This window comes from Salmo trutta, chromosome 13 (assembly GCF_901001165.1).
Source record: "Salmo trutta chromosome 13, fSalTru1.1, whole genome shotgun sequence".
NCBI lineage: Eukaryota > Metazoa > Chordata > Actinopteri > Salmoniformes > Salmonidae > Salmo > Salmo trutta.
Window position 1 is genome coordinate 43725806 of NC_042969.1, and position 23996 is coordinate 43749801.

The 23996-nt window shown below is 42.1% G+C and overlaps 2 non-coding genes and 1 pseudogene across 2 annotated transcripts; all 3 read right to left on the reverse strand.

The window, feature by feature from the left end:
* Nucleotides 1-285: 285 nt before the first annotated feature.
* Nucleotides 286-23996, reverse strand: part of LOC115205819 (autophagy-related protein 16-1-like) — a 46017-nt pseudogene continuing 22306 nt past the window's right edge.
* LOC115206905 (small Cajal body-specific RNA 6) lies at nucleotides 14575-14842 on the reverse strand. The gene has a single exon (XR_003880885.1).
* LOC115206904 (small Cajal body-specific RNA 6) lies at nucleotides 19923-20188 on the reverse strand. The gene has a single exon (XR_003880884.1).

Consider the following 23996-nt stretch of genomic DNA (forward strand, 5'->3'; position numbering starts at 1 on the left):
AAAGCCACGACAACATTTTCTGGAATTTTCCAAGCTGTTTAAAGGCACAGTCAACTTAGTGTATGTAAACTTCTGACCCACTGGAATTGTGATACAGTGAATTATAAGTTAAATATATCGGTCTGTAAACAACTGTTGCAAAAATGACTTGTGTCATAAACAAAGTAGATGTCCTAACCGACTTGCCAAAACTATAATTTGTTAACAAGAAATTTGTGGAGTGGTTGAAAAACAAGTTAATGACTCCAACCTAAGTGTATATGTTAACTTCCGACTTCAACTGTAGATTACAACATACTGTAAATTATTTTATATAGTGGGGTATCATGCCAGCTCCAAACAAAATGTTTCTTGCAACTTCCTGAACAATGCATCCCTCCAGAACACAGCCCAGCATTTCATCCCTGGAATCAAGGTGAGCTGACCAATAAATGGGTCTAGTAGTTCATCGATCAAGTACAGAGTTCTGAAGACGACCAGCACTAGCTGTAGACCTCCAAGACCGGAACTTTGCATTCTTTTAATGCCAACAGTGACTGATGGGACATAACACTGAACACCTGAATAAATAGTATCAGGCAGATGTGTGCCAAGTGTGGGTTGACTCCATTGTCTAGAAAATTGTCAACATCTCAAACAGAGCATTCCCTGTTTAACTGTTACATAGGAGGGCATGTTCATTGTGATTGGCACATGAGTTTATGGAGAATTGTGTGTAGTCTTGTCCACAACAACGTTTTCCACAGTCCTTACAGCAGTGTTTTTCAATCCCATGGACCCACGCTTTTCCTCTACTACTTAAGTACTTGATGTGATGCGTTGGTGCAGAGCTATAAGATCCACCTAACAGGCCCTGTGGGTAGCCATGACAAGGTTTGAAGAGCACTGAATTACAGTATTAAATGACTCCTGACAACCTCAATGCTCGGCAATTGGATAGGATTAAATGTTTAGAAATTGTGAATCAAAACAGACATCCCCATTCAAGTCAATGATACGCCCATTCTATTTCTGTGCATTTAATTCTATCCGATGGCTGGAATCCGATCAGATAGCTTTTGAAAAACTGGGCCCAGGAGAAGCAGACAGACTTCAACATCGAAAGCCTATGCCCACCCCAAGGTCATGTAAAACTAACGACGTGTCCAATTGCAGCTCTAAAAACAGACAATCCAGCTCTGGTTATAGTGGCAATTTGGCAGAAACTGTAACTCACTCGCCTTGGTTGGATATAATTTCAAATGGATATATGATAGCGTTTTACTTAAAGAGAACTGCCTTCATGGCTCTTCCACTGACACTTCCAACTGGACACCAACTAATTCTCTGCTGCCCACCCATGGGCCACCAGACGACCTCCTTCCTATAGGCAAGCCACCCCACACGTATTTGAGCACAGAATGGTTCAATGCCGGTAGGGGAAAGTAATGGGGGCGATTGGACATTAGAGGGTGGGGCTAGGGAACCGGTTGTCCAGTCTGTGTCTCCATTGAACAGTCCAGACAGACAGCCAGCCAGTCACCCAATGGCAGAGGGCTAGAGCAGAACCAATCACATGTCGGACCAGAGCACGGCCTTGCTGCCTTTCTCCACACTGACCACGTAGGCTCCCGACGGTGACCAGGACACAGAGTTGATGGCCAAGCTGCGAGAGAAGCTCAGAATTGGGCAGGACGGCAGAACAGGAGTTTCAGGTAGAAGGTAGGTACCCCTTACCTCAGAAGGAAAAATTTCCCTTCCTTTCATCTGTGCCATAATGGCTTCTTTGACAGCATGGGCAGCACCATAGAGGATTTTCTAAAAAAAAATCCCTCCCCAATTTCGTGATATCCAATTGGTAGTTAGTCTTCTCCGTAGGGGGATTTGCAGCGATGGCCCTCGACCTTCGCCTCTCCCGAGTCCCATGTGCCCTTTGGAACACGACCCTGCCAAGCCACACTGCTTCTTGACACACTGCTTGCTTAACCCGGAAGCCAGCCGCACCAATGTGTCGGAGGAAACACCGTCCAGCCGGCGAGAGACGTCAGCTTACAGGCACCCGGCCCGCCACAAGGAGTCGCTAGAGCAAGGAAATCCTGGCTGGCCAAACCCTCCCCTAAACCTGGGCAACACTGGGCCAAATTATGCGTCGCCTCATTGGCCTCCCAGCCACTGCCGGTTGTGACACAGCCTGGGATCGAACCCAGGTTCGTAGTGACAATAAGCACTGCGATGCAGTGCATATATCGACTTGTTGACTGCTCGATCCACACAGCAAACATTGTGGGCTAGTTTAGGAATGCTGTGTTGCACGTATAGTGCAAAATTTAACGTGACGTCATTACGGCATGTACATACATTATATTGGTACACACGTCAGCTTTGACATCGGTTTTAAACATCGGAGCGTTAAACTAGACATCGGCCGATACCGATGTTGGCATTTTTAGCTAATATTGGCCGATTCCAATATATCGTGCATCCCTACTATAATCCATACCTGTTTAAGGCCTTAACCTCCCCCAGTAGCCCAGGCAATAGATCCATTTTTCTTTTTTAACTGCTCACTCATGCTTGTAAGCAATGCTCTCTATCTTCTGGAGACGTTGTTATAAAAACATCCCCCTCCTATGTTAAATTTTAGACGGCGGCTTCCCTTGAGTTTCGCTCGCAGAGCTTGAGGAAATGTATTTTGTTTGCGTCAGTGTATCTGATTCTTTTTCGAGCATATCAAAATGCTGATCAATAAATAGTTCAAGGTTCTCTATATATTATCCAGAATGTTTGTTTCGTAGTTATCAGCTAATCCACAATTTTTATGATTAATTCATGGGACAAGCTGTGCCTAACACGCTTCCACCTGCCACACTTTGAAGATGCTAGAACTATCAACATGTACTTTCCCTCGGTCAACAAGAGTAATGAACAGCAGCATCAGACAACCCCATAGTAGACTTGTTAACCTAGCTATTTACCTAGTCAGCTTGTCATTTTGTGTTATGTGAGAAAGAAATATTCTTCGAGGCGCATTCAAGTTGAGAGTGCCACAAGGAGAGAAACATGCATTCTGATAAGCAGTCAATTCACATTTCTTAATGCAATTGCAGGAAAAACTTTTGAAAGTTGTTTTGATAGCCTTTGTTAAAAAGAGGGGGATCCCAGCTTTCCATGGCTACTACTTTTCTGTCTCAACTCCTAATAATGAGCGATCTGCGCTGTATATCAGCATTGTTTAGGTGCGTTTAGCCTCTGCAATTCACTGAGTGCATAGGGGAGAATGGTGATAAATGTAACATGGGTCAATTGTAACATTCACTGTGTTAATGTTAAGTATTTTTGTGGGGACATTAAACACATTGATCATGTTTAGAGTTTGGGATCTAGAAAAAAGAAACGCACACCTATAAAGGCGAGGTGCTGGCTAGCGGAGCAGAACACTAGAAAATAAAGGAAAGCCGCACACTAAGAGCTCAGATGCAAAAATTTTAATAACCAACGTTTCGACAGCTAAGCTGTCTTCATCAGGGTATCATCACAAACACTGAGAGATGAGTCATTTATATAGTGTCAAGAGACACACAGGTGTTTGTAATCATGGCCAAGTATGGCCTAATATCATTGGCTAACTGAAATATAAAAAAAATGGTATACAAGGAACATACAAAAAGACAAACAAATGGATAACATATGATCATAGCATTTGTAGTCTAAAAAGTATCTAACAAACAGAGTTTGGGATCTAACTAATTATTAGCCCAATGGGGTATGCATATGGGTAACACCATGTTTCAGCCTACTTAATTATATTCAGCATAATTTTATTTTCAATAATTTGAGTAGAATGTCCTATTAAAACACTCACCAGAATGGACCTTCAGTCCATTCTCAGTGGGGCACTCTTGAGACCCTCCTCCTCCCATCCTTCCCTGACCCTTGCCACTGCTGCTAAAATTCTAAGGGAAAATCTGCAAAGAAAGTCCCACCCAGCTCACTACTTAAAAATGGTAAAAGTTCTCAATGGCCCTACCCAAGTTAAAACAGGCTTTGTGGCACTAGAGCTGTCTATCCAAGCCTATGGCTTACCCTCAAATTCTGAACCTGAAACTATTAAAAAAAATTGCAAAACTGACTAGAGAGCAGTGTCGAAGGGAGACGATCCTACTCCAGAAGTTCAAACTGACCAGTGGTTCTTGCCCAGGGTGCGGTCCAACTTGCCCGTCAGGACGTTCCACACATACAGAGCTCCGTCTGCAGAGCCCCCCGCCACATAACTGCCATCGGGACTGAGAACACAAGGAAACGGGAGGATCAAAACAAGGCGTACGAGTGGAGACTCATGGGAATGTGGTTGGATAGGTGAGCATGTGCACACTTTCATGGAGGATGGTAGGGAATTTGACCATGACCAATGTTAGTAAAACTATAAACCAATGACTGGGCTCTGGTCAAAAGAAGTGCACCATGTAGGGAATAGGGTGCCATTTAGGACACCCATTGGTATAAAAAGGTGGTGTCCAGTCAGTGCCACAATTGAAGCCCTGAGCACTGGGAGGAGAGATTGGAAAACACTGTTGACAAACCAACACCACTAATCTATATCAGACCTGGGTTCCAATAATATTAGGTTTCCTTTGAAATACGTTGAGTGTCAGACAGGCAGGGTTTGCACTATTAGGACTGCGTTCATCCACCTCTGGCCTGCTGGCCCCCCTACCTCTGCGGAAGCACAGTTCCCGCTCAGCCCATCAAAACTGTTCGCTGCTCTGGCACCCCAATGGTGGAACAAGCTCCCTCACGACGCCAGGACAGCGGAGTCAATCACCACCTTCCGTAGACACCTGAAACCCCACCTCTTTAAGGAATACCTGGGATAGGATATAGTAATCCTTCTAACCCCCCCCCCCCAAAAAAAGATATAGATGCACTATTGTAAAGTGGTTGTTCCACTGGACATCATAAGGTGAATGCACCAATTTGTAAGTCGCTCTGGATAAGAGCATCTGCTAAATGACATAAATGTAAATTCCATTTCCCACATACAGCATCAATTCACCAATAAGAATAAAAAGAATCTGACCACCCACGCAATCACCTCAGATTATCATAATTGACAATATGGATGAGGCTATCCAGCACCACAAATATACAAGAAAGTAAACACTGAGTGCTGGTTTGACATAAGTGGTGTGTGGTGGTCAGGTATATGAGCTCGAGTCCACAGTACTGAAGTGACATGTCCCCGTACCTGAAGGTCTGACGGACGGCGTTGCTGCGCAGGTCGATGATCTTAACCAGGTCGTCCCGAGAGCAGGTGAGCAGTTTGGTGCGGTCGAGGTTCAGGTCAAGAGATGTGACTCGGCCCAGAAGCTCTAGCTCGCAGACGATACTCTCCGCTCTTAAAAAAAAAAGTCAGAACAACCAAAATGAACAGACAGCACAAGCTAAAAAATGGTAACAGTGTTACGAGAGGGGATATTTATTAGAGCACACCGTATTGTACAAATTCAGGTAGGTCCCTCCCCGTTTAGGCAGATTTTTCTTCCTCTGGGTTCCTAATGAATACACCCCAGGACAAAAAGTCAGTGTCATAAGAAAATGACCCCTTAGGCAAAGACCCCATACAACCATTGCCCATGACACATATGCACTGGGTATATATGATTTTCCCCAGCTGGGTTCTCCGCCTCCAAACATTCTCATTATTTGGATATTCCCCTATAGCAGCATGAGACCTACTTTCCCCCCCCCCCCCCCCTTTTCTAACATGAGATCTACTTTAAAACTGTAAACGTGTCGCAAGTATTGGGTTGTAATTTGAAATACTTGCTACACCAGAAGTTACTGGTTATATGAAGGAGAAATGTACATGTTGCGGTCACTGATAAGGGTGGAATGTGGGCCGAGGTCAGGTCAGATGAAGGAACAGTTTATTACCCACATCAATTAACTTCCTGCCTAGCAACAAAAATGTAGTGTTTAGAGAAAAGGAGGAGACGCTGCCTAAAGCAGGGTATAAATACTTGTGCTAGGGGGAACAGGTCTTTGTAGCCGTTTGACCCTTTGGGTGAATACACTTGGTTTGAGCTTTGACTAGTTGTCCGTTAGAGTAAAAACTACACTGCTCAAAAAAATAAAGGGAACACTTAAACAACACAATGTAACTCCAAGTCAATCACACTTCTGTGAAATCAAACTGTCCACTTAGGAAGCAACACTGATTGACAATACATTTCACATTCTGTTGTGCAAATGGAATAGATAACAGGTGGAAATTATAGGCAATTAGCAAGACACCCCCTATAAAGGAGTGGTTCTGCAGGTGGGGACCACATACCACTTCTCAGTTCCTATGCTTCCTGGCTCATGTTTTGGTCACTTTTGAATGCTGGCGGTGCTTTCACTCTAGTGGTAGCATGAGACGGAGTCTACAACCCACACAAGTGGCTCAGGTAGTGCAGCTCATCCAGGATGTCACATCAATGCGAGCTGTGGCAAGAAGGTTTGCTGTGTCTGTCAGCGTAGCATCCAGAGCATGGAGGCGCTACCAGGAGACAGGCCAGTACATCAGGAGATGTGGAGGAGGCCATAGGAGGGCAACAACCCAGCAGCAGGACCGCTACCTCCGCCTTTGTGCAAGGAGGAGCAGGAGAAGCACTGCCAGAGCCCTGCAAAATGACCTCCAGCAGGCCACAAATGTGCATGTGTCTGCTCAAACGGTCAGAAACAGACTCCATGAGGGTGGTATGAGGGCCCGACGTCCACAGGTGGGGGTTGTGCTTACAGCTTAACACCGTGCAGGACGTTTGGCATTTGCCAGAGAACACCAAGATTGGCAAATTTGCCACTGGCGCCCTGTGCTCTTCACAGATGAAGCAGGTTCACACTGAGCACGTGACAGACGTGACAGTCTGGAGACGCCGTGGAGAACGTTCTGCTGCCTGCAACATCCTCCAGCATGACCGGTTTGGTGGTGGGTCAGTCATGGTGTGGGGTGGCATTTCTTTGGGGGGCTGCACAGCCCTCCATGTGCTCGCCAGAGGTAGCCTGACTGCTATTAGGTACCGAGATGAGATCCTCAGACCCCTTGTGAGACCATATGCTGGTGCGGTTGGCCCTGGGTTCCTCCTAATGCAAGACAATGCTAGACCTCAAGTGGCTGGAGTGTGTCAGCAGTTCCTGCAAGAGGAAAGCATTGATGCTATGGACTGGCCCACCCGTTCCCCAGACCTGAATCCAATTGAGCACATCTGGGACATCATGTCTCGCTCCATCCACCAACACCATGTTGCACCACAGACTGTCCAGGAGTTGGCGGATGCTTTAGTCCAGGTCTGGGAGGAGATCCCTCAGGAGACCATCCGCCACCTCATCAGGACCATGCCCAGGCGTTGTAGGGAGGTCATACAGGCACGTGGAGGCCACACACACACACACACACACACACACACACACACTACTGAGCCTCATTTTGACTTGTTTTAAGGACATTACATCAAAGTTGGATCAGCCTGTAGTGTGGTTTTCCAATTTAATTTTGAGTGTGACTCCAAATCCAGACCTCCATGGGTTGATAATCAATGGAAATCCAATTTATTTTTGTGTGATTTTGTTGTCAGCACATTCAACTATGTAAAGAAAAAAGTATTTAATAAGATTATTTCTTTCATTCAGATCTAGGATGTGTTGTTTAAGTGTTCCCTTTATTTTTTTGAGCAGTATAGTAGACATGCCTAGGAAACCCAAAGTTCCAAAGGCTGGGCCTAGGATAGTGTATAAGAGGTCATACAATACGTTTTGTAGTGATTCTTAAGTTGATGTAAAGAATATTTGCTGGTCTGTGGTGTGTAATGAGCCTCAACCATACACTGCACTTGACACATTGATGAAATTGTTTATTCCAGTTACTAATAAGCATGAACCCATTAAGAAAATTACAAAAAATTAGGGATGCACGATCTAGTTGGTAAGCATATGGGAATCGGACAATATCTAATATCTAAAAATGCCAACATCGGCCCGATGTCTAGTTTAACGCCGATGTGCATACCTATATAACGTAGATAGATGACGCCACGGAAAATCCAGTGCTACACAGAGAAAAAAAAAAAATCATTAAAAACACTAAGAGCACACTTTCAAAAATTAAACACGTTTAAGTCAAGCAGTCATTTGAAAGAGTAAGAACATTTCAGCAAGACAACAAAGGCGAAATCCATTAACAGCAATATAATGGAATTCATTGCCCTTGACAATCAACCGTTCTGTCGTGGATGTTAGCTTTCGCCGACTGGTCGAGCACCGGTACATGAGCATGCCGAGTCTGACAGCACAGTGGGTCGACGAGGATTTCGTACTGAGGAAAGTCGTATTGCATGCTCAAGAACGTGCTGGTTCTCATACCTCTGCTGCCATTTAAAAATGGCATGAGAACATGATTGTAACTTGGAAACAAAAACACTCCTAGCTCCATTTGAACAACGGACTCGAGAAATAAGCTCATCAACTGCGTCTGCAGCAGACGTGATACCCTCTGTCATGGCATTGAAACGCCTGCACTACAAAACTGCAGACACAGACCGTGGGGTTAAACAAGCGATTCGGTGGCATTCTCTGAGCCTCTTTACTTTGTCTCCACCATGCTCGATGCTAGGTACAAGGACCGCTACTTCGATAAAGACAAGAAACAGGGTTGACATGAAATGTTAGACACAGCTGGACAAGTTTGAAACCGACAGTGACAGTGCACACAAAAGAAAAATGGGAGACACAGAGAGCTGAAACTTCACTGTTTGACACGCATGATGAAATCCTGGTTGAGAATTTAACGACTGAACAACGAAACAGCACAGCAAATGAAATAAATCTGTTTTGATTATGTTTTAATGGTAATGGGGACATTTGTAAATGCCAACAAAATAACTTTTTGGTCAGTGTGTGTGCACGTGTTAACTATACTAGAATGCTTAAAAAGGCAGCATTTTTTTTTTTTTTTATAAAAATTGGTATCTTTTTTTTGGGCAAGGAAAATACAGCCAAAAATTTCATATTGGTGCATCCCTAGTAAAAACTTACATCTGGAAGCACAAACATACTGCAAATTGAGAAATCACATGACTAACCTGAATAAAAATAAGAAACTATACTATGAAACAAAGATCATTTATATAAAAGAACAGTAAAAAGCTTTGGAGCACCTTAAATTAAATTTTGGGCAAAAAAGGCAAACTCCGCTCCATCATTCATTAAATCAGATAACTACTTTAATTATTTTTTTCATTGGCAAGATTAGCAAACTTAGGCATGACATGCCAGAAACAAACACTGACACTACACATCCAGGTACAGTGGGAATAAAAAGTATGTCAACCCTTTAGAATTACCTGGATTTCTGCATAAATTGGTCATAACATTTGATCTGATCTTCATCTAAGTCACAACAAGACAAACACAGTCTGCTTAAACTAATAAACAATAAGAATTTTTTACATCTTTATTAAACACCATGTAAACATTCACAGTGCAGGTTGGAAAAAGTATGTGAACCCTTGGATTTAATAACAGGTTAACCCTCATTTGGCAGCAATAACCTCAACCAAACGTTTTCTGTAGTTGCGGATCAGACCTGCACAACGGTCAGGAGGAATTTTGGACCATTCCTCTTTACAAAACTGTATCAGTTCAGCAACATTCTTGGGATGTCTGGTGTGAACCGCTCGAGGTCATGCCACAGCAATTCAAATCGGGTTGATGTCAGGACTAACTGGGCCACTCCAGAAGGTGTATTTTCTTCTGTTCAAGCCATTCTGTTGTTGATTTACTTCTGTGTTTTGGGTCGTTGTCCTGTTGCGTCACCCAATTTCTGTTGAGCTTCCAATTGGCGGACAGATAGCCTAATATTCTCCTGCAAAATGTCTTGATGAACTTGGGAATTCATTTTTCTGTCGATGATGGCAAGCTGTCCAGGCCCTGAGGCAGCAAAGCAGCCCCAAACCATGATGCCCCCTCCACCATACTTTACAGTTGGGATGAGGTTGATGTCCTGTGCCTTTTTTTTCGCCACACAGTGTTGTGTGTTCCTTCCAAACAAACTCACCTGTAGTTTCATCTGTCCACAGAATATTTTGCCAGTAGCGCTGTGGAACATCCAGGTGCTCTTTTGCGAACTTCAGACATGCAGCAAATGTTTTTGGACAGCAGTGGCTTCTTTCATGCAGTCCCATGAACACCATTCTTAATTAGTGTTTTACGTATCATAGATTCAGAGATGTTAGCATCTTCCAGAGATTTCTGTAAGTCTTTAGCTGACACTAGGATTCTTCTTAACCTCATTGAGCATTCTGCGCTGTGCTCTTGCAGTCATCTTTGCAGGACGGCCACTCCTAGGGAGAGTAGCAACAGTGCTGAAATTTCTCCATTTATAGACATTTGATTTACCATGGACTGACTTTTAGAGATACTTTTGTAACCCTTTCCAGCTTTATGCAAGGCAACAATTCTTAATTTTAGGTCTTCAGAGATATCTTTTGTTCGAGGCATGGTTCACGTCAGGCAATGCTTCTTGTGAAACGCAAGCTCAAATTTTGTGAGTGTTTATGGTGCAGGGCAGCTCTAACCAAAATTTCCAATCTCATTAATTGGACACCAGGTTAGCTGACTCCTGACATTAATGACTTCTCCAAAAGCTAATTTGACTAGGAGTTCATACTTTTTCCAACCTACCTTTTTAAATGATGTATTCAATAGACAAAAATACAATAATTTGTATGTTATTAGTTTAAGCACACTGTCTATTGTTGTGATTTCGATGAAGATCAGGAAATACTTTTCCTTGCCATTGTATATCTGACCAAAATATGAAAAGACAAGCATTGTAATTTTGAATTCTGTAAAGTGAGCGTGGAACAAAAAAAGAAGTGTCCAACAATGACAAGCCACCGGGGTCTGATGACTCAATACTATACACGTCAGCTACTACAGCAACTGAAATGACTGCAACACTTAAAAGAGCTGCAGTTAGTTTCAAAATGGGTGGCAAGGAATAAGTTAGTACTAAATATTTCAAAAACTAAAAGCATGTTATTTGGGACACATCATTCACTAAACCTCATAATGAATAATGAGGAAATTGAGGTGAACTGCTTGGAGTAACCCTGGATTGTAAACGGTCATGGTCAAAACATTGATACAACAGTAGCTAAGATAAGGCAGAGCAATGCTTTATTATGAACAGAGGTCGCCCTAACACCATCAACAAGGCAGGTCCTACAGGCCCTAGTTTTGTCACACCTGGACTACTGTTCAGTAGTGTGGTCAGGTGCCACAAAGAGGGATTCAGGAAAATTGCAATTGGCTCAGAACAGGGCAGCACAGCTCGCCCTTAAATGTACACGGGGAGCTAACATTAATGATATGCACGTCAATCTCTCATGGCTCAAAGTGGAGGAGAGATCGACTCATCATTACTTGTTTTTGTAAGAAGTGTTGACATGCTGAAGGACACCCATGCATACCCCAAGACATGCCACACGAGGTCTCTTCACAATCCAAGTCCAGAACAGAATATGGAAGGCGCACAGTACCACAGAGCCATACTACATAAAACTCTATTCACAAAATAACTGATGCAAGCAGCCTAATCAGATAAAAAAATTAAAAAAACAGATACACATTATAGAACAGCGGGGACTGTGAAGAGACACACACAATATGCACAAAACGCTAGCACTACACACACATACATTGAAATAATGTTGCATGGTGGTATTATACATATGTGATGGTGTAATAATGTGGTTTATCTTTTATGTTTAAAGTTCCTTAGTGTGTTTGGATCACAGGAAGAGTAGCTGCTGCCTTGGCAGTAGTGGGGAGCCCTAATAAATACAAATACCTGGTAAAATAAAAATGGTTAATTAACAACTAAAAAGCTGATATACCAGCAAATATTTGCCAATTTTGCAGCAACATTTTTCCATTGAAAATTACAGAAAAATGTATTATCTGGGGAATTTTGATTGGCAGCATGACAGTTTGAGGTGAGAGAAAAATCAACTCCCTTTTGGAGTGAAATGTTGGCCCTTCACGTAAAATGTTTCCCTTCTGCAATATATGACGTTAATACATACATACATCCCGTGTTGAGTCTGCCATGTTTAACTGATGAAAATATCTATTGTAGGGCGCATGCTAATCGTTTAGTATGCTAACTGGAGCTTATGCAAAGTCAAATGGGACAAACTGGCTAAATTAGCTAGCTAGCCATGTAGATTGTTAGCTAGCTACCAGCCACCCGGACAGTTGATGTAACTGTGGGTTTGCACAACCAAAGAATTTCTGCACAAACTGTCAGAAACCGTTTTCGGGAAGCTCATCTGTGTTCTCGTCGTCCTCACCAGGGTCGTCCCAACTACAGTTTGTCGTCGTAACAGACTTAAGTAGGCAAATGCTCACCTTCGATGGCCACTGGCAGACAGCGTGTATAGCGTTGTGTTGGGGAGTGGTTTGCTGATGTCAAAGTTGTGAACAGAGTGACCCATGGTGGCGGTGGGGTTATTGTATGGGCAGGCATAAGCTACTGACAACGAACACAATAGCATTTTATCAATTGAAATTTGAATGTACAGAGATACCGTGACGAGATCCTGCGGCCCATTGTTTCAGCATGATAATGCACAACCCCAATGCGCAAGGATCTGTACACAATTCCTGGAAGCTGAAAATGTCCCAGTTCTTCCATGGCCTGCATACTCAGACATGTCACCTATTGAGCATGTTTCAGATACTCTGGATCGAAGTGTATGACAGCGTGTTTTAGTTCCCACCAATGTCCAGCAACATGGGGCAAATGGTCACACCAGACACTACCTTTATCGGTGAACAACAGATGCATATCTGTATTCCAAGTCATGTGAAATCTATAAATTAAGGCCTAATGAATTTATTTCAATTCACTGATTTCCTTATATGAACTGTAAACTCAGTCAAATCCTTGAAGTTGTTGCATGTTGCATTAATATTTTTGTTCAACGTAATTATCTTTGTCTGCATTTCCATTGACCTGACTAGAAGCAGGTTGAGTGGCTGGACAAAGCAGGGGCAACACCTGTATTGCTTGTTTGCTGATGAATGTCACTACAGCTGTGGCAGTCAACTCGCAATAAGCTATAAGAGATGAGTAAATAAATGTGGAAATTAAGTAAAATAGATTTCATGTGAAGCACAATTTGATTTTCATGTTGCTCATTATTGCTCCAGTGTCTCATATCCCGCTGTTTCCAGGAACATTGCTTGGCAATATTGCCTAAAAAGGCTATGATGCAATTTTTAAGGGGGGGCCAATAAAATAAAAATTCCCCAAATTCTGTTTTCTCAGTTTTATTTTTTCCTGGTCTTGGATCATTGTGCTACTCATTCAGAATTGCAATTATTTTTAGAGAAACAACGAAATGGGATGTTCCAAGTCTAAATCACATCAGAAGACCATTTAAGTCTGGGGAAAAATACCACCAAATTTAGATTGATTGTAATTCCCCTTTAATTCCTCTTCTAGGAGAGAGGAATGTGTTTTACTCTGCTTAGTTTTTGTACTGCTGCTAATTTCATGGCAGAGCTTGAAAAACAAATGGAAAGCATACGTTAAGTTTTACTAGGGATATGGTTAGGTTTACCGTTTTGGTAAATTAATGATATGTACCCATTGACTCTAAGAAAATAACTTATAAATGCCTCATGACGTTAGTTCAAATGTCGTACCCCATCAGAACACAAAATACAAGCATGTTTTATTTCAATGTTTGTTGAACTGTAAAACAGTATATAGCCTCAAAACATAGTTAAAACTAATTTTGACATCATGGATGGTCAGTCCTTGTATCCATAGCTCTGGTTAATATATTTTGAGAGAGGTTATATTTCTCCAGCCCTATCCCGCAGCTTTTTACTGAAACTGGCAGGGAAAACGCTTTGTTTTAACTGTAGATTACCCCTTTAAGGTTAGTAGATAGTTAGGTGGATGTCTATAAACCATCTATTGGGGACTATCCGAATAAAGTGTCACTCTCCACACTCACCTGATGTCCCAGAACCGCACTTTCTTATCGAAATGGCCGCTCATGACACACTGCTCTGTGCAGACTATATCATTACAGCTGGATCCAGCAAACACAGTCTTCATGCCTGAGGGGAAGAAAGTGGGCGTTCAGAACTGACCAAAGGCTCCATCCACAAGAAAAACGAATCCCCAACGAGTAGAACATACACTGAATCCGCATTAATCTCATTAATCGCATTAAAAAGACATCCTTTAAAAAGAGGAAACAAAAAGAGGAATGTCAACGAAATGCTAACACCAATGGGGAAAATAAAACGTACAGAATTTGCTGCGCAGGTCCCACAGTTTCAAAGTCCTGTCGTAGCTCCCGGAGACGATGAGAGTGTTGTCCAGGAGAAAGAGAGCCGGCAGCACCTTCCCGCTGTGGCCTGTCAGTGTGTGCTGGGGGGGTTGTGCGACAGAACAAAAACAGCACCTCTTATTGGCCCAGCCACATTAAGATGAATGGAAAGTGCATTGCCTTTTGTGTTTGTGAAAACAGGTATGGTCTCAGTTTGAAAGTTGAGATCAGCGACCCAGCCCCATACCACAGCTTGATACCCCTTAGTGATTAGTTCTGTTGGATGTCCATCAACACAGTGACGCCATGGTCTCTTAGAGACACAGGATGTGAGGTTATCCTCTATGTCAGCAGCCCCTGTGTCCAACGATGCACAACTAGAGCATGCTGGGGGTAGAGCAGGGGCTGTTGGGAGCCGATGGATAGCAGGGAGTGGAACTGGGCGTCAGACCTTTTACATAACATCATTGACCAACATATTACTTTTGCAGTATCTGACAAACAGCCTAGAAGGACATTTTAGGCTCCAAAAATGTCCTGATATACATAGGGAGAGAAGTATTTCCTGACCACATAGCATGGATCATAGAAAGCTATAACTGCTGAACCCATCCTAAGAACCATCTAGGGATGTTCCCAACTGAAAACAATCTTGGTTCGATCAATACGTCTTTCCTTTCCACCAATCGAATGGTCGAAATTTTAAAAAGTGTATTTTCCCCATGCGTTTTAATAAAATCAACTATATATACACGGAGCTTGTCTGATGCTTTAAGCACGCTGTTTGATTAAATAATTACGACACAAATGACTCAATAAGGAGCCAGAGATGAAGATAGCCTAACCAGAAGAAAAAATAAAACTGTTCCTGACCCTCCTCCCGCTGGCCTTCGCAGATACTTCCGTTGCGCTCCTGAAGTTGCCGGTAATAGGCTAAAATAAAATGTATAATAGTCTTTAAATAAAAATAAAAAAATGGTCATTTGGTTCATCTAAATTAAAATGATACAAACCTAAATGTTACTTATATTGCCACTGCCAACTATGTAATAGCCTACATAAAACCAACACATAACATTGCAGCCTGCAGGTACAAAATATCCTGCTAAAAATAACATTGCAGACAGGTCATGCGTAGCCAACGTACTTGAAACATTGAGGCAACTACCAACTGTGTCTGGCCTGAAACTCGCACAATTTTATAAAATATTCTGGGCCCTCAGTTTACTGCACCAGTGAACTCAGAACAGACACAGCTGTAGGCCATTTGTGCAAGTGATATGACGTAAATCAAGTAATTTGACGTTTCCATTGGATCAGAACATTACATTTTTCCCTTTCATGCCAAATGGTTATCGAAAGGGAAAGAGCTCAAAATAGGAACTATTGTCATTTTCAATGGATTCTAAAAACAAAACTGTTTACTTGCAGTTTGAAGTGAAGAAAAATGTACTTTGAAAAAGTCTGCAGCTCATTAGTGGTGTTGTGTTAAGATAATCAAAAATACTGTCAGACATATCCAAATTGGGCACATTTATAAGCCTACATTTGCGCACAGGCCAGGTAGCCTTGGCCTACTTTTATATGCGTAATCAGGTGCATATCCTTACTCAACATTGTCAGGACCACACCAAACAAAAGACAATCAATAAATTGACAAATCTCAATGGTATGAAATAAACCAAAACTTGTTTCTCACAAGTATAGCATAGGTTGGGAGCTCTGCAAAAGTGTCCACTCCGACAATAATGGTAAATGTCTAATAATACAAATAATATTATTGAATGGATTAACATAAATTACAAATGATGGGAATTAACAGTAAATGTAGGCTACTACTGGTGATGAATGTAATGGGGAGTTGATAGACACTAACAATCAAAGGGCAAACAACTCACAAAGTTATGAAACAATGAATGCTCACAAAATGTCTGGAGATTGCATTCTGGAGAGACATGCCTTGTACATCCTAGCCACACGCCCCTTCTTGGACTATAGCATTCCCGCAGCCGAGTCAATGGATTAGTCCACTGCGACAGGCGCAAATCAGACATGTTCCATGAAAAAAATGATATCTATATGCAACTACTTAACTAAAACAAATTGTGGTCGACCAACAGCCAATCGACCAAACATTCGACTAAATGGGGTCAGCCCTACAACCTTCACTTGCATGCTACAGCAATAAGTACAAGGAAATAAGGTTTGTTTTGTTCTGGATGAATAGAAGGGCCCTTTGAGGCATACTTACCCTCAGTCTGTAGTCATCCACAGTCCAGAGCCTACTGGCAAAGTCATTGGACGCAGCCAGCAAGGAGGAGCCCTGAGACAAACAATATCACAGTTAAACAGTGGAGTGGAAAAGCATCATTGCAGTCAGAGGTAGGTCATTCAATTAAAACATTTTTATTTTTTATTTTTTTTAAACCTCACTGAAAGGCCCCCTGAAAATGAAACAAAAAATCTAGTTCAAAGTATTTTTTTAACAGTACAATTTTCTGGTTGTAACAGTTCACAAAAGACCAAAGATCTACAGTTGTGACTCCAGCTTAACTTGCTGTGCAAGCATCCACAAGCAAAAAACAAACGAGGCAACAGTTAACATGTCGTCTGCCACGAATGATGCAGTCCTTGAGCCAATTAGTGACAACAATTCAAGCTCAAACGGGACAAGAGATATACTTGTTCAAAGTTTGAAATTTTGTAAATGGCGTAGCTCTATGGCAAGAGGCATCATTCATAGAAATTGTCAAAATTGGGCTAGTGGTGTCAGATTTTGCATGCGACTAACGTACGTACGAACAGAGACAGAATCATAGTCTCCCCTCCCCCATTTTAGACAGGGTAGGATATTAAGCAGGATGGCACTCACAGCACTGTCAAACTCTATACTGGTGATCCTGGCGTTGCTGCCAGTCAAAGCACCCTTCAGCTCACAGCGACCTGCACACAGGAAGAAAACAGGGGGGTTCATTAGTGCACACCGCAGCAAAAAGTTTTGCAAAGGAAAACATTTAGCAACGAAAACAAGTCTTTCATATTTGATAAGTTCAGGTTAGTCCTTCCCGTTTCCACCATTTGTTTCAGTTGGGTTCCTAGCAAATACACTACAGAACCATACCCAGTCAGTGCCTAAGGAAGTTCTACTCAAATCTTAAAGACGCAGTCAATTTGAAAGGGAGTGGCGTCTGAGCCGTGTTAATTGTAGCACTCGACAAAAATAAATTAAAATGTGCGTTTCTTATTGGACAAGTTCAGGTAGTCCCTCCCTGCTTCAGTCAGTTTTCTTTTGGCGACTAATGAACAAGACCCAGGAAAGACTGCTACAACACGGAACAAGGGTGTACATTAAAATACACACAGACTGAACACAGACCACCAGTTCAAAGCTCTAGGGCAGTAATATACAGCTGTGGTAAATCTGCATTGACATTGAGTGTGCGGACATTTAAACTGAATTGGGATCCTTAACGTTAAGAAAAATCCCTGACGGAAAAACAATGTTTTTTTTGTCCCGCACAAAATCAAAATCACAGTGCAGATGGCTCACCTGCTCTTTGTCGTTGCTAATGATGTGAGCGTGTTCAGTCTGTCTGTTTCGTGTAGAATATCCTAGCCGATAGGCACTGTTTTACTGAAGTTGCAAACCAAGAAATTGAGAAAGAGCATTCCATTGCGAGATACAGCTTTCATTGCTGATAGATAGGCCTAGTGCACAGTTCTGACTCTACTGTACACCCCCCCTATGAAAGATGTGTGTTTGTGTTCTCAGAAGTAAGGCAACTAAATCAGTCTCCTCCGTTACAAAAATACTGAATCTGTGTCCTTCCCTGACTTTTTTTAAATGTTTGTATTTTACATTGCTCATGTCAAAATTTTGAAATCTAAAACAAATGTATTGAGCCTTTTACCGTCTTTCCCATATCTATTCACAACTTAACCCGCCAAGACAATGCGCTGTAGGATGTTAGTACCCAGCCAGGCACTAATGCGTTTCTCTCGCCTCACTGAATGACAAATGGATGAACAGGCAATAATCATGCACATTATTTCACTATTGAATTTAAATTAGGCCTATTTGAATGATAAGGAATGCCTATTTATCAGCATTGGCACTCATGTTTATATAAAATAATTTTACCGCTTGCCTTGTGGGTTGATATTCTGTCACGTTTAAAAAAAGCTGACTTATTTACTAGAAAACTATTACTAATCAAATATATTGTAAGGGAAACCAAAACATGCTACGTATTGCGGTAGGCCTTTAGAAGTTGCTAAACAGATCCTTGACTCTGAATTGATGAGTGAGCGGAAGCAAACGATGCCAATCAGCCTGCGCAGCCGGCCCATCAAAACTAATTTCATACATAAGAGCTAGCCTAAAAAACAAGATTAAATTGACAATAGTTTGATGATTGACAATATTACCAGTTGTCAAATTGTACATGAAGAGATGGGAACAGCTTGGAATTGACAAATTCAGGGAAGGAGCATCACTATCAAATCCTCCTTCAGAGTCACACGCAGGTAAAAAGTTTTGATTTCTATATAGTATCAGAAAGAGCATATTCAGCAGTTTCTATTATACTAACCTTGGTCAAATACAAAATTCAAGAGGTGCAACTCTGTCCATGCGTTCTGCACATGACCACTTACGCAGAAGCATTGCTCTGGCTACTAAGCAAAGGCTAGTAACAAACAAAATATGCATTTAAAAAAAAATGATGATATATATATATATATATATACATACACACACACATATACACACACACTCTTAAGATAATGTTTCTTAAGACCTGCAAAAATTAAATGGATTTTACTCTTGAACTAGTGGTTTTTTGTTTTTACTACTAGACTAGAGCAGGGGTATTCAATTCTTACCCTACGAGGTATGGAGCCTGCTGGTTCTTTGTTCTACATAAGTAATTTAGCACACATCTGGTGTCCCAGGTCTAAAATCAGTCCGTGATTAGAGGGGAACAATTAAAAATTGCAGTGGAACTGGCTTCGAGATGCAGAGTTGAGTTTGAGGGGCTTACAGTAACTACCAAATAAAAATGCTATGTTTGTATTCTAATGTTACCTAAGACCTACATAAACAAAAACCAAATTCTTCCAATAGCATATATGAAATATATTTATTAGACTGTTGAGTCATTGGCTGGAAAGTGACGAAAATAGGCAATAGGCCTACGTTTTTCAGTAGGACTTTATAGAAATATACAAAACATATCCTTGACCAACTATTATATTTTCACATAGACATATTACCATGAATATTTCTTAATGCAATTCATCCTTTACAATTTTTTATGCACTATTTGTCAAGCATTGGTGCTCATGTTTGCACACCTCACGGGTTGATATGCATCTGATGCGTATGCTACAGATGACTCAACGTTCTCTAGCGGGTAATTATAGGCTGAAAGGCATATAACGGAGAATTTTTTTTTTTATTGCAGTTTAAACGTTAAGCAAAATTGTCCATTTGTCACATCCCTAATTGACATACTCCCATTTGGTGCGCTTTAATCATGCTCCTTTCATGAAGTTCTCGGCATGAAAACTTGAGATCTACCAATCCCAACTCCACACCCCAATACTCCTTAGTGATTGGTCATGTTGGATGTCCATCACTGTGACGCATTGGTCTCTTACAGACACAGGATGTGAGGTCATCCTATCTGTCAGCAGCCCCTGTGGCCAACAATGTACAACTAGAGCATGCTGGGAGTAGAGCAGGGGCTGCTGGGAGCCGAAGGGAACAAATGGGAAGGGACTTGGGAAATCAGACCTTTTACATCTCATCATTGACCTCCAGATCTACAACAGTCACACACCAGTCAGACTTTCCTCATACAAAGACCCTAGCCCTGTTTGAATACACAAGAAATGCACCTTCCTTCCTCTCCTTCAAGAAATTGCAAATCTGACAGTATAAACCTTGTGTACCATGTTCTTACCAATCATATACAAATCATTGATTACCTCAAGGAAAGCAGGAGGGAAGCATTTAAGGTTTTCGAGGAGGGCCACAGACAGACTGATGTCACGTACCTAAGACCACCTCCCACAGTTTGACCCTGCGGTCCATCCCGCCGGTGGCCAGGAGCCTGGGCTAAACCGCACTGCATTCACCTCCCCGTCATGGGCTTCCTGAACAGACAAATAAATGGCACACACAGTGGGTGACCAAAGAGGTCAGAGTTACCGTGTCGATATGTGCACACACGCAACTGAAAACATCTCAAAGGGTTTGCGACAGAAAACAAGAGCACATCTTATTTGACAATTTCTTCCGTTTGGTGCCTAACGAATACAAATCGGGTTAATACAGTAAATACAAGTGGTGACTGAAGATAGAGGTAGTTTTTAAACCACAAACAAATTACAAACACTCAAATTAGGTGCACAGCTCCTTTGAAAGCCAATAAAACCAATTTAAGTATTTTTCTTTGTCTCTTGCATTGTTTTCAGAAGTTTAGGTCTCCGCTTGAAAACTAGAGATCTACCAACCCCACACCCCGATACTCCTTGGTGATTAGTCATGTTGGACGTCAGTCATCACTGTGACGCCTTGGTCTTTTAGAAAGACAAGATGGGAGGTCATCCTGTCAGCAGCCCCTGTGGCCAATGATGCATAACTAGAGCATGCTGAGAGTAGAGCAGAGGGGCTGCTGACCTAAAAAAGGCTCCCGCCTTGAGTGAGTGAGTGTGTGAGAGTGAGTGTGAGAGAGAGCTGGCCTGATCAAAACACTGTAGGTGAATGAAACGAAGATACTTACAAATACGTGGAGGGAACGCAGACATCAGCACACTCCAGAGGGGGTCTCCGTGTTTTCAGATGAGGTTCCGTACCAGTTCCCGGGACGACGTCTGCCAACAAAGACGCGAGCTGTCAATCAATCCAGTCAGAGATCACCAAGCATGTTTGAGATTGACTACATTGCAGTCAGGTCTGCTCAGAACTGCTGACCTACAATACACCTCACATCCCAAATGACTTGACTACCCATTATGTGATTGAGATAGGCAATTCTACACCTCGCCCAAACTAGTAACCACCTCAAATGCGCAATGAAAAAAAAAAAAACACATTCAGGGGAGTTGAAATACAACCATTTGTTCACTGAACTCATAGCACAACATACAATGGTCCCAGGGAAGCCAGTGCATGGACAGAGAGCAGAGTGATGGGAGTGGGAGGAAGTCAGGGATTTCTAGAATCCCAACATGCAGAAGCAACTCACAACAGGCTCACACTTCATTTTAGTCCTATAATAAGACAACTGCACCCCTCTTTGCTAGCAATCGTAATGCTACTTCAAACTGATAAGTAAAAAATATTTGAAATTACCATGGTATAATGGACTTGACATTTAACTCAGTTTATTTTTAAAAGAATAAAAACAAACATGTTTACTGCTTATCAAAGTTCACTGGCTAACTTAATGATCCTGATTTATGGACCACCAAAGTCTCCAGGCTTGTTTGCATTTTACATAACGGTATGGGGGGGAGATCAGACACACAAAGACGCAGGCGCTTTGAAAAGCATGTCAGTATGTGATATTCCCATCCTAATAAAAGTAGACTTACGAGAGGGAACAATTGGGAATTATCAAAAACCAACTACCCCATTCACATTAGATGGAATTAGGGCTATTCAAAACAAGCAATAAAAAAAAAGGAAACATTGAGCAAGAGTCGAGTTCCTGGCAGAAATGTGATTTTAAAAAGCCATTTAATTACTAATGAAGCAATAGCTAAGTCCAAAACCATGCTTTAGATCAGTTTAAAATGTGATGGTCGGCCAATAAGTGCAACTGTCATTCCCAGATTTGACCATAGATAAATCCCACATGGGAAACAAAATATGACTAAGTATGTTAATTTGTTTTCACTGAGAATCCCAATTTAAAAATCGTGCCATCATCGTGGACTACTTTTAGTAGCGTCATCAAGATGCTTCCTCTAAAAACGCACATACAGTGCCTTTGGAAAGTATTCAGAAACCTCAACTTTTTCCACATTTTATTACAGCCTTGTTCTAAGACTGAGGGGAAAAAAACTATTTAATCAATCCACAGTCGTGGCCAAAAGTTTTGAGAATGACACATTAATTTTCAAAGTCTGCTGCCTGAGTTTGTATGATGGCAATTTGCACATACTCCAGAATGTTATGAAGAGTGATCAGATAACTTGCAATTAATTGCAAAGTCCCTCTTTGCCATGCAAATGAACTCAATCCCCCCCAAAACATGTCCACTGCATTTCAGCCCTGCCACAAAAGGACCAGCTGACATCTTCTCAGTGATTCTCTCGTTAACACAGGTGTGAGTGTTGACGAGGACAAGGCTGGAGATCACTCTGTCATGCTGATTGTGTTCGAATAAGACTGGAAGCTTCAAAAGGAGGGTGGTGCTTGGAATCATTGTTCTTCCTCCGTCAACCATGGTTACCTGCAAGGAAACACGTGCCATCATCATTGCTTTGCACAAAAAGGGCTTCACAGGCAAGGATATTGCTGCCAGTAAGATTGCACCTAAATCAACCATTTATCAGATCATCAAGAACTTCATGGAGAGCAGTTCAATTGTTGTGAAGAAGGCTTCAGGGCATCCAAGAAAGTCCAGCAAGCGCCAGGACCGTCTCCTAAAGTTGATTCAGTTGCGGGATTGGGGCACCACCAGTACAGAGCTTGCTCAGGAATGGCAGCAGGCAGGTGTGAGTGCATCTGCACGCACAGTGAGGCGAAGACTTTTGGAGGATGGCCTGGTGTCAAGAAGGGCAGCAAAGAAGCCACTTCTCTCCAGGAAAAACATCAGGGACAGACTGATATTCTGCAAAAGGTACAGGGATTGGACTGCTGAGGACTGGGGTAAAGTCCTTTTCTCTGATGAATCCCCTTTCCGATTGTTTGGGGCAACCGGAAAAAAGCTTGTCCGGAGAAGACAAGGTGAGCGCTACCATCAGTCCTGTGTCATGTAAAGCATCCATCAGCCAAGCCAATTTTGCCTAAGAACACAGCCATGAATAAAGAATGGTACCAACATCCTCCGAGAGCAACTTCTCCCAACCATCCAGGAACAGTTTGGAGACAAACAATGCCTTTTCCAGCATGATGGAGCACCTTGCCATAAGGCAAAGTGATAACTAAGTGGCTCGGGGAACAAAACATCGATATTTTGGGTCCACGGCCAGGATACTCCCCAGAACTTAATCCCATTGAGAACTTACATTTACATTACATTTAAGTCATTTAGCAGACGCTCTTATCCAGAGCGACTTACTTGTGGTCAATCCTCAAGAGGCGGGTGGACAAACAAAACCCCACAAATTCTGACAAACTCCAAGCATCGATTATGCAAGAATGGGCTGCCATCAGTCAGGACGTGGCCCAGAAGTTAATTGACAGCATGCCAGGGCGGATTGCAGAGGTCTTGAAAAAGAAGGGTCAACACTGTAAATATTGACTCTTTCCATCAACTTCATGTAATGGTCAATAAAATCCTTTGACACTTATGAAATGCTTGTAATTATACTTCAGTATTCCATGTTGTGTCTTTGGGCACCATTAACTGAAGACATGTTTATCAAAATAACTCCCTGTAATTATTATCA